This window comes from Malurus melanocephalus, unplaced genomic scaffold (assembly GCF_030028575.1).
Source record: "Malurus melanocephalus ecotype Western Australia unplaced genomic scaffold, MMel_1.1 scaffold_27, whole genome shotgun sequence".
NCBI classification, from domain to species: Eukaryota; Metazoa; Chordata; class Aves; order Passeriformes; family Maluridae; genus Malurus; species Malurus melanocephalus.
The window spans coordinates 3417142-3425585 of NW_026623259.1; positions in this window are offsets into that span (position 1 = coordinate 3417142).

Below are 8444 nucleotides of genomic sequence, written 5' to 3' on the forward strand. Positions count from 1 at the left end.
CTGAAATAAACCTTATATAGGTATTGCAGAGATAACAATAGGACACCATTATTAAATGTGTCATTATATGAAAGCTGTATGCAGAACAAAATAGGAGGAGGATAATATGACACCTTTTAATTTTTCTGTGTGAGATTAAGAGCAGGGTTTTTTTTTTATATTTTATGAGCAAGTTTGAACCTGCAGTCCACTTCTCACAGCCCTGTTGAATATTTTGATAAGCAATCCTSCTCTGTAGGGCTGAGTGAAACCTCAATTCAAGGAGAAATGTAATGGTGAGGAGTCTGGTAATCCATAGGAACAGCTCTCAAATCCATGCCTAAATTTCTGTTGGCTTTGCAGAGTCAAAGCTCACTGTTTCTGGAGGATTTTATGGAATTTTATCGATCTAACTCCTGCAAAATTTTGAACTGTATTATAAAAAAGAGAATGGCACCTTTAACTGTTSTGGGAAGATATTGCCTAACTTTTGCTCTTAAGGTTTTTTTCTCAAAATCATACCTTTATTTAAGTAGCCTTRTCAAAGTTAGAACTTTTCACAGCTACAAAACAACAAAAAAATGACAGCTGTGTTGTGAGTGATGGAGATAAAGGGACGAGAATTCATCACAATAAATTATTGTCCCTTTGATATTTACCAAATAAGTTTCAATTTTGCCTTTGTTGAATTTYTGGGAAAGACAGTTTAAAAGAGTTGTTTTTCCAAGCAATTTCTTTGACTGTGGGTTTTGTTTCCTAGGTGAGTTATTTGAGACATTTGGAGATTTTGGTGTCTGTTAAATATTCACATCCCCTGGAGAAAAAGTGAGCACTGCAGATGCTCAAAACCTCTGTCAAAAGAGGTTGAAGGAGCCCCAAATATCGACTGAAGTTATAAAAATTACTTTAGTTCCAGCTCCTGTGAACTCCTGATTTTGTCACTCCAAATCAGCTGTTGATATAAATTTTTAGTGGATAATAATTGTGCAGCTACTGCTCCAATAAACAGTGTGGGAAGAACTTTTAACTGAAAACTCTCCTGATGCAAAATCAGATGTATATATGTGACAGTTTTAAGACTGGTGATACTATTGAAAAAAATAGTAAATATTAATAATATTTACAGTGATTTTTTTTTTCTGTGAAATATAAGTCAAATGTTTTTCGTTTGTAATCAAAATTATTAAAAGGGCTAAGGGAAAACCTTTTCTGTCACAGTACCAAAACTTAGGGAAATTAATATATTATTAAGGGTTGTTTAATTCAAATATTAAAGAAGAGAAAAAAAGGAACATTATGGGTGAGTTACCAAGGAAACCAGTTCAAACTGAAGTTCACAATTTTAGCCTTTAGCATTTAGAGACACAAATGMAGAACTACACAGACATCCACCCCTAATTTTGGTGTCTGCAGCTATTTTTACATTCTGACAAAAGCTAGAGTCTTCAAGGATTAATTTATTCAATAAAATCAATTTATTTTGCTCGCAATGTAGTTTTGACATTATATTAAACYGCATCAATGCAAATTCATTAGATTGGATAAATGGATCTTTTAGCTGTTCAACTAAAGTTTGTAATCCTTTATTTCTTTATGATCAATGCAAACACCACCAGAAGTMATTTTCTTCATGGCTGTATACACAAATATACTAATAATAAATGGAAGCTCCTGGTGTCTCTGCAGCTCAGTAACACAACAGATATTGTTGTTGTGAATATCCACACAGCTGAACTCTCCAAAAACACTGTCTGCATTAAAGGAATTTTAGTCAGGAATTGTTTGAGGGCATCCTGGTGACAAGAGATAAAATCATGTCGCAAAATAAACCCCTGACAGAAAAAAAGAGGGAATATTTCTTAGGTCCATGCCCTTGCATGAGTTTTTTTTTTACACTAATGCAGCCTTCATCATAAGCCCAGGCAATATTTAAGTCTAATTTAAGCACAAAATTATTTACAATCCTATTTCTGGAGGTCCTTGATGTAAAAAAATACCTTGGAAAGAGCCCTCAGAACTTTGAAAGGTATTTGTGAAATGCTGAACAACATCATGGCAAAACCAGCCAGAAATTTTGGTATCCCAAARGAGAATGATGCTTCTGAGACATTTTAAGTAAAAGAAAGATTAAATAAAAGGAAAGACGTCAGGTAGAAAGAGGAGCTAAAAGGAGGAATCTCATGTCCTTCCAGAAGGGAATGAAACAAAAACTGGCAGCAATTTGTGGGCAGGTGGACTGAGGGTTCTCTGGGAGCAGAGAGAGCAAGTAGCATTTTCCGTGGAATCACAGAATGGTTTGGGTCGGAAGGGACCTTAAAGATCATTTATCCAACCTCTTGCCACAGGCAGGGACAGCTTTTCCTTTCTGTATACAGTAGAAGTAATCCCTTAATGTATTTTCAGAACATTTAGAACTCAATAAAACCTTTAGGAAATCACCACATCTCTTGTTCTGAGGCCAGCAGCAGTCCCACCACCCTGCAGCACCATCAAAGCCAAACCATCTCCTTTTGCTTTGCCCCTGTAGGAAGAAGCACTGAGTGTGCAGAACACCCTTCCAATGCTGGCCCCAAGCCCAGAAGTGTAGAAATGCTCTTTGCCAGGGCTTTAGAGAACTATTTTACTCACAGAAGTGTTTCAGAAATCTTAACTTTGATATGAGGTCTGATTTTTTTCCCGTTTTCTGCGCAATACATCATCAAGTCATGTTCTGTCTGTCACCTTCTCACACCTTCTCTTCCAGTGCATTGCTCTGTACTTGGCAAAGAAATGCACTTTTCACATCTTTTTTTTTGCTGCCTTAGAAAACCAGCTAAGACATTTTCACTGCCAGCTGCTCATTTGCAGCATTTTCCCCTTTGTAGTGGAGGCAGAACCCTTCAGGTAGAGAGACACAATGTGAAAACCTAAATAACCAAGAGACAAGAMAGACCTTCAGAGGCACTGCTTGATATTTATGACATGAAGAAGGATATATAAAATTTCCARTAGGAAAAATGGCTAACTTTTCTTAAGTGCTGTGTACTGTCCTGAAATTATTTCAGTGTTTGGCTTAGATAATTAAATTGTATTGTCTCATTATTAAATTTTGAAATACAGTCCATTAAAAATTAATTTAGCAGCCTTTAGCAAAGAAATCCAGTTATGGTGCTGCACTGAATAATAGAGACTCTGGCMATAACTAATTAATTAACAGTAAAGCAACTTTCTCCAGTTACTGCTAAAAATTGATTAACATTTAAGGATGATCACACAGAAGTCACTAATCCCAGATTTCCTCATTCAGGAATTAACAGGTATGAATTTAGACAGAGTTTTACCATGGTAAGCCCAATATGYTATTCTCTGATAAATAAAACTTCCTTTTCTTTCGTTAGGTCAGGACCTCAAGCCAAGTGACCCACAAGTTCAGATGCTTTATTCAGGATAGATATTCTTTATTTGATATTTATAGTTCTGAATACCAGGTCAAGTGTCAGAAGAGCATCCTGTGGATCTATTTTGATCTTAGAGCAAAATTCACAGAAATATTTCGAGTGTACAGCTCCACACCATGACCACAAGTTGAAGGTTGTGGCTTTAATTCTTGTTCTCCAGCTATCTGCTCTGATTTGTTAATTTGATTAGCTTATTAATTTGATACATCTGATTAATTAGTTCATATTTAGCCACACAAGTATTAGAAAATCATTAGGGCATTAAAACATCTCTGTGTATAAATGCAGCTCAATCTCCATTGTTATTGTACTTGCTTCTTTTTCATTTTTTTCAGATATGTTGTTCAGATGTAAAACTCTATGGATTCCCTWATTAGTTCAGAAACATTCAGGAATCAATTACTTCCATTGATCAATACATATTTATTTGCTTGGAATGCACTTTGTGCCTGTGAGTCTCTAACAAAAAAAAAAMCCTTTAAATYATAGACTAAAGGATGCTAAATAAGTAGTTACCAGTTTATGCAGTAGTGAAGGGAAAATGGAACAAACAGGAGCTTTCCACAAGAAAAAGTAAATGTTTCAAGATGACAGATCAATAAATACTTTCTTAATTTTAAACCTTTATTTTATTTTTTTTTTCTTTTGATGTAATTTAGTTTTCAAATAAAAATTCCTAATCAAATCCTCCTAATGCCCTTCTGGTGAGTCATGAAATTATTGGGACACAGCAAGAAAGTGGTAAAAAACATTCCCTCTCTTTCAGAAGAAAGCTGTCATTGGCTTCCATCCCCACCTTGAAAATTTTACTGCAAAATTAAAATAAAGGAGAAAATATCATGAGTGAAAAACTGGGCACAAGCACCAGTGAAGAGCTGAATCACACAGGAATAAGCAATGAACTCCTGGCATGTCAAAGGTGTGGGTCTTGCCTTTAGTCCATGGAAAACCAAAACCTTACAAATTGGAATTCATGCCTGGGTTCCAAGCTCTTAATCCAGAATTAATAATGATACATACATGAGAACAAGTAAAATTAAATAGGATGTTAAGTTTAAAAAATTAATTTATTCTATCCCAAAATATGTTGCTGTGTATCCTTTACCTCTATAAATCCAATTTACTATTAACCATAGTATGGAATTAACTTTAAAATTACTTAAAATTTTGCACTGGAGTGGTCTTATCATGGAGGATCTTCCTTCTTGGGAGGAAAATGAGGTTTGTGTCAGTCCCCAGACAAACATATTGCAGAGGGACACAACATGACCTGCAGCAGCTGTCAAATGRATGAAACTTTGAGAAATCATGACAGTGATACAAAGTCAACCTCATTAGACCACAGGAGACTGACAGCTCTGAATTGCTCAGATTAGTCTGTTTTTCCTATTTCATTTATCTTTTAATCTTCATAATACGCAGTAAAAGAATTTTGGAATCTCAGTTTCTGTATTTGTACCAAAAAAAACCACTACACTTATTCTAGATTTCAGTGTGGTTTCTTGAAGCCAGGCTTATGTAATACTCAATTCTCCTAATAATAATAACAATCCTAATAAAAAAGCCATCATACTTTTTTTTTTTTTTTTTTTTTGATGAATAAAGTAGCATAAATGTTCTGCTTCAGCCTATGAGAATTGTATTTTTATACTGTGAAATTAAGAATACAATTAGGAATAGACACTCTGTGTCCTGGGATGGAAAGAAGACATTCTGGGTRTTTGCTTGAGAGAATAAATTCTGGRATAGTTTGGGAGGYTGCCTGACCCCTCAGCAGCCAAACYTGGAGCATTCTGGACACTGATGTTCCTTGAGAGGGGTCATTGGGGCAAATAATCTTCAAATCTACCAACGTGATTTGTTTTGTGCTTTGCTGAAAGATGAACCAGGAGAGAATTGATGTAAATGCAGTGCAAATGGTGATACCAGCAGTGTCCAACTGAGAAATTCTTCACTTGGTATGTAAATCTATTTGTTTATACTGACCAGAGCACCTCTGCATGATTCTGCAAGCAGGAGAGAACCTCATCCTAAGGACAATAATTGCAGAAATCTGGATTTTTTTTAAAAGTTATAAAGTTGAGCAAAACTTCTCTTATGAAATCAAAAAGGGCTGTGATGATGAAGGCTGTCAGGGACAGAGCCCCATTTCTGAATTTAATATCAAATGTCCTCCTCAAACCTTTACTGGCTGCAGACACTGACACCAGGACAGGCSCATTTCACAATAATTTTCAAAGTTTCTTCTTTTATAACATTGCTTTGGCTCAGAAAACAACCACCACTTTCCATCTCATTGTTCCTGCAGTTATTACTGGACAGTCACAAAGCAAATATTAATCATATTAATGACACTGCACATCACTGAAATGTTAACCTTCAAACCAATAACTCAGATTCAATGGATTATTTCRGTCCAGGCTTCTGAATTTGAAATGACCTTTCCCTGTCTGAGCAAAATTGACACTGTCCCATTTAAGTCACAGTTTGTCAGCCTGGSTGGTCACAGACAATCAGTCAATGCAATTTAGACTGGCATCCATGGAGAATAAAAGAAAAATAAGTCCCACAGGACTCAAAGAAAAGCACAAATTCAGTCAGGGCAGTGTRGGCTGAGGCACAAAATCTTCCAGARGAGCATCAGCTGAGATGGAGCTGACCCACAGAAACAGCCATGAGTTTGCTGGTGAAACATTTCAGGCTTTTAAAAGTGACAAAGACAAGAAAATTGCTGCCATTTTCATTGGGACCCAGCTCAGTAACCCAGAGATGGTGATCTGGACATACACTAAGCCATCTCTGAAAAAAAAGACTTTCAAACTCTCTAAAAAAAAAAAAAAAAAAAAAAAAAAAAAAAAAAAACCAACCAAAAAAAAAACCAAAAAAAAAACCAAACCTAACCAAAGGAAGCTTACAGCATTTCATATTTCATATTGCTTGCTGTTTGATTTCAGGATTTTCTGTTTCATTTCTCTTAACAACTGTGAATTAGGGAGGCAGGGAAAGAGATTTCATTGTGGGCACAGCTCCAAACTATGTCAGTGAAAAAAAAAAATGTTTCTTAGAAACCACAAGCGAAATGTGCCTCTAAAGGTACATAATGAACCAAATTTTCACTTAAATACCTTTGTGCTCTTCCTAAAGTTTTTGTTTTTTTTTTCTTTTTTTCCCCAGGATTTGAAGTTAGAATCATAAAAACCAAAAAATCATTGCATCTCTTAGTTGAATGGACACCTTGTTCAGTGCCTGTTCCCAGAAGCTGAGTGATAAACAAGAAACTAGTTTTGGTTTGTTTGGTTTTTTCCCTTTGCCTTGAGATTTTATTTTTTTTTTTCTGTTAAAAACGGATAAAACATTTTTTTAAAAGGTCAAAGTGTTGTAATTTAGCATTCTCATTGGATTAGAGAAAAAAAAACCAAAAAAAAAACAAAACAAAAAAAAACAAACAAAGGCAAAAAGCCTGTTCTCTGCTACCATTAAAAAAAAACCAAAAAAAAAACAAAACAAAAAAAAACAAACAAAGGCAAAAAGCCTGTTCTCTGCTACCATTACACTGGAACCAGTACTTGTGGTGTGGTGCCTCTTACATTCTTAGTGGTTGTTTCAATTCAAGGGTAAAAAAAAGAACCTGAAACATTTTTAAAGATAATACTTTCTTCTAATAGTAATTCTATCCAAACAAGCACTTTATTTGAAAGGAAAAACGCTTAATTAATGCCTTAACTGAGTCTGTATCACTGCAGACTGGGTTTTTCTTAAGGTTTCCAAGTGTGATTTTCCTTATGCTAATTCCAATCACACCTCACGCTTGGACACGCACAAAAAACATCTTTATTATGTGGTTTGGTAACAAACAGCCATCAGGGATGTAAAAAAGTGAGGGGGAAGGGGAAAATATAACTTAGAACAGTTATCAAAGTCAACAATTTCTTCTTCAAGCTAATCAATAGAATCCTTTCTCTTGGCAGAGGCGGGTGCAGAGCTCTGAGGCTGCTGTTGTGAAAAGTTCACATAAAAAAAAAAAAAAGGAGATCTTGTTCTCTTTAGCTCTCTGCACCCCTAAAGCACATTTAGGCTGCATGATGAACTGGTTTCAGGGAGGAAAACAGGTGATGGATAATACAATGTTCCATTAAATGCTGCAGAACACCACTCACCTTCAGATAATGAACTCCTAAAGAAAAGGGAGGATTAGATTACAGTTTACATTAAATTAGATCAAAGGAGTTATTCTTCATTCACGCTCTAGTAAGATGGAGAAGTCTCAGGACCTATTTTTTATGAAACCTTCACTAAATCAAAACACTRCAATTCATCAACTTACACAGAAATATCATTTGCTGTTGAAGTTTTGATCTYTGAATTGAAGTACATTTTTTTTCCTACATTCTCTTGTAAAATTCAATTGCTCTGCAGCAACAGGATCACTGCATCATAAGTATGGAATTAACCAGAAAGTCTGTATTTAGTTGTTTGTAAGTTTTGGGGGTATGTGATCATTATTAAAAATTTTAGATGAAGTACCAGACACTGAGAACTCAAATAATTGATGTCTTTTGTTGGAAATTTGGGTTCATCTGGAAAGATGAGTGAGTGCTGGTTGAAAACTYTGGATACAAAATATGAAAATGTTGGACTCTAAATTCAAACACAAAACTTGAGCTCAGTCTGTTTTATAATCATTCACAGCAAAAAGCAACACCTTTGAGAATTCTGATATAAGTTTTGAAATTTAGGGATGATTCATTCTGCTCTAGAACATTCTCACCTTGCTGGTGACAACCTGTGATCCATGTACTGTAAAATCAAAGAAAATATGGGGAAAAAAATCAAGGCCGAGGTATAAACTAACAAAATAAAGCTTGTGTTATGCTATTTAAGGGGAAAAACATACAATGTTTTATATCATAATAATTTTTTATATTATTTTTCAACCTGGAAATGAAACTTGAGTTAATTTTAGTATAGGAGGTGACATAAAAGGGATCTTTATTGGAGCTCCAGGGGCAGCTATGGAAGAATATCCAC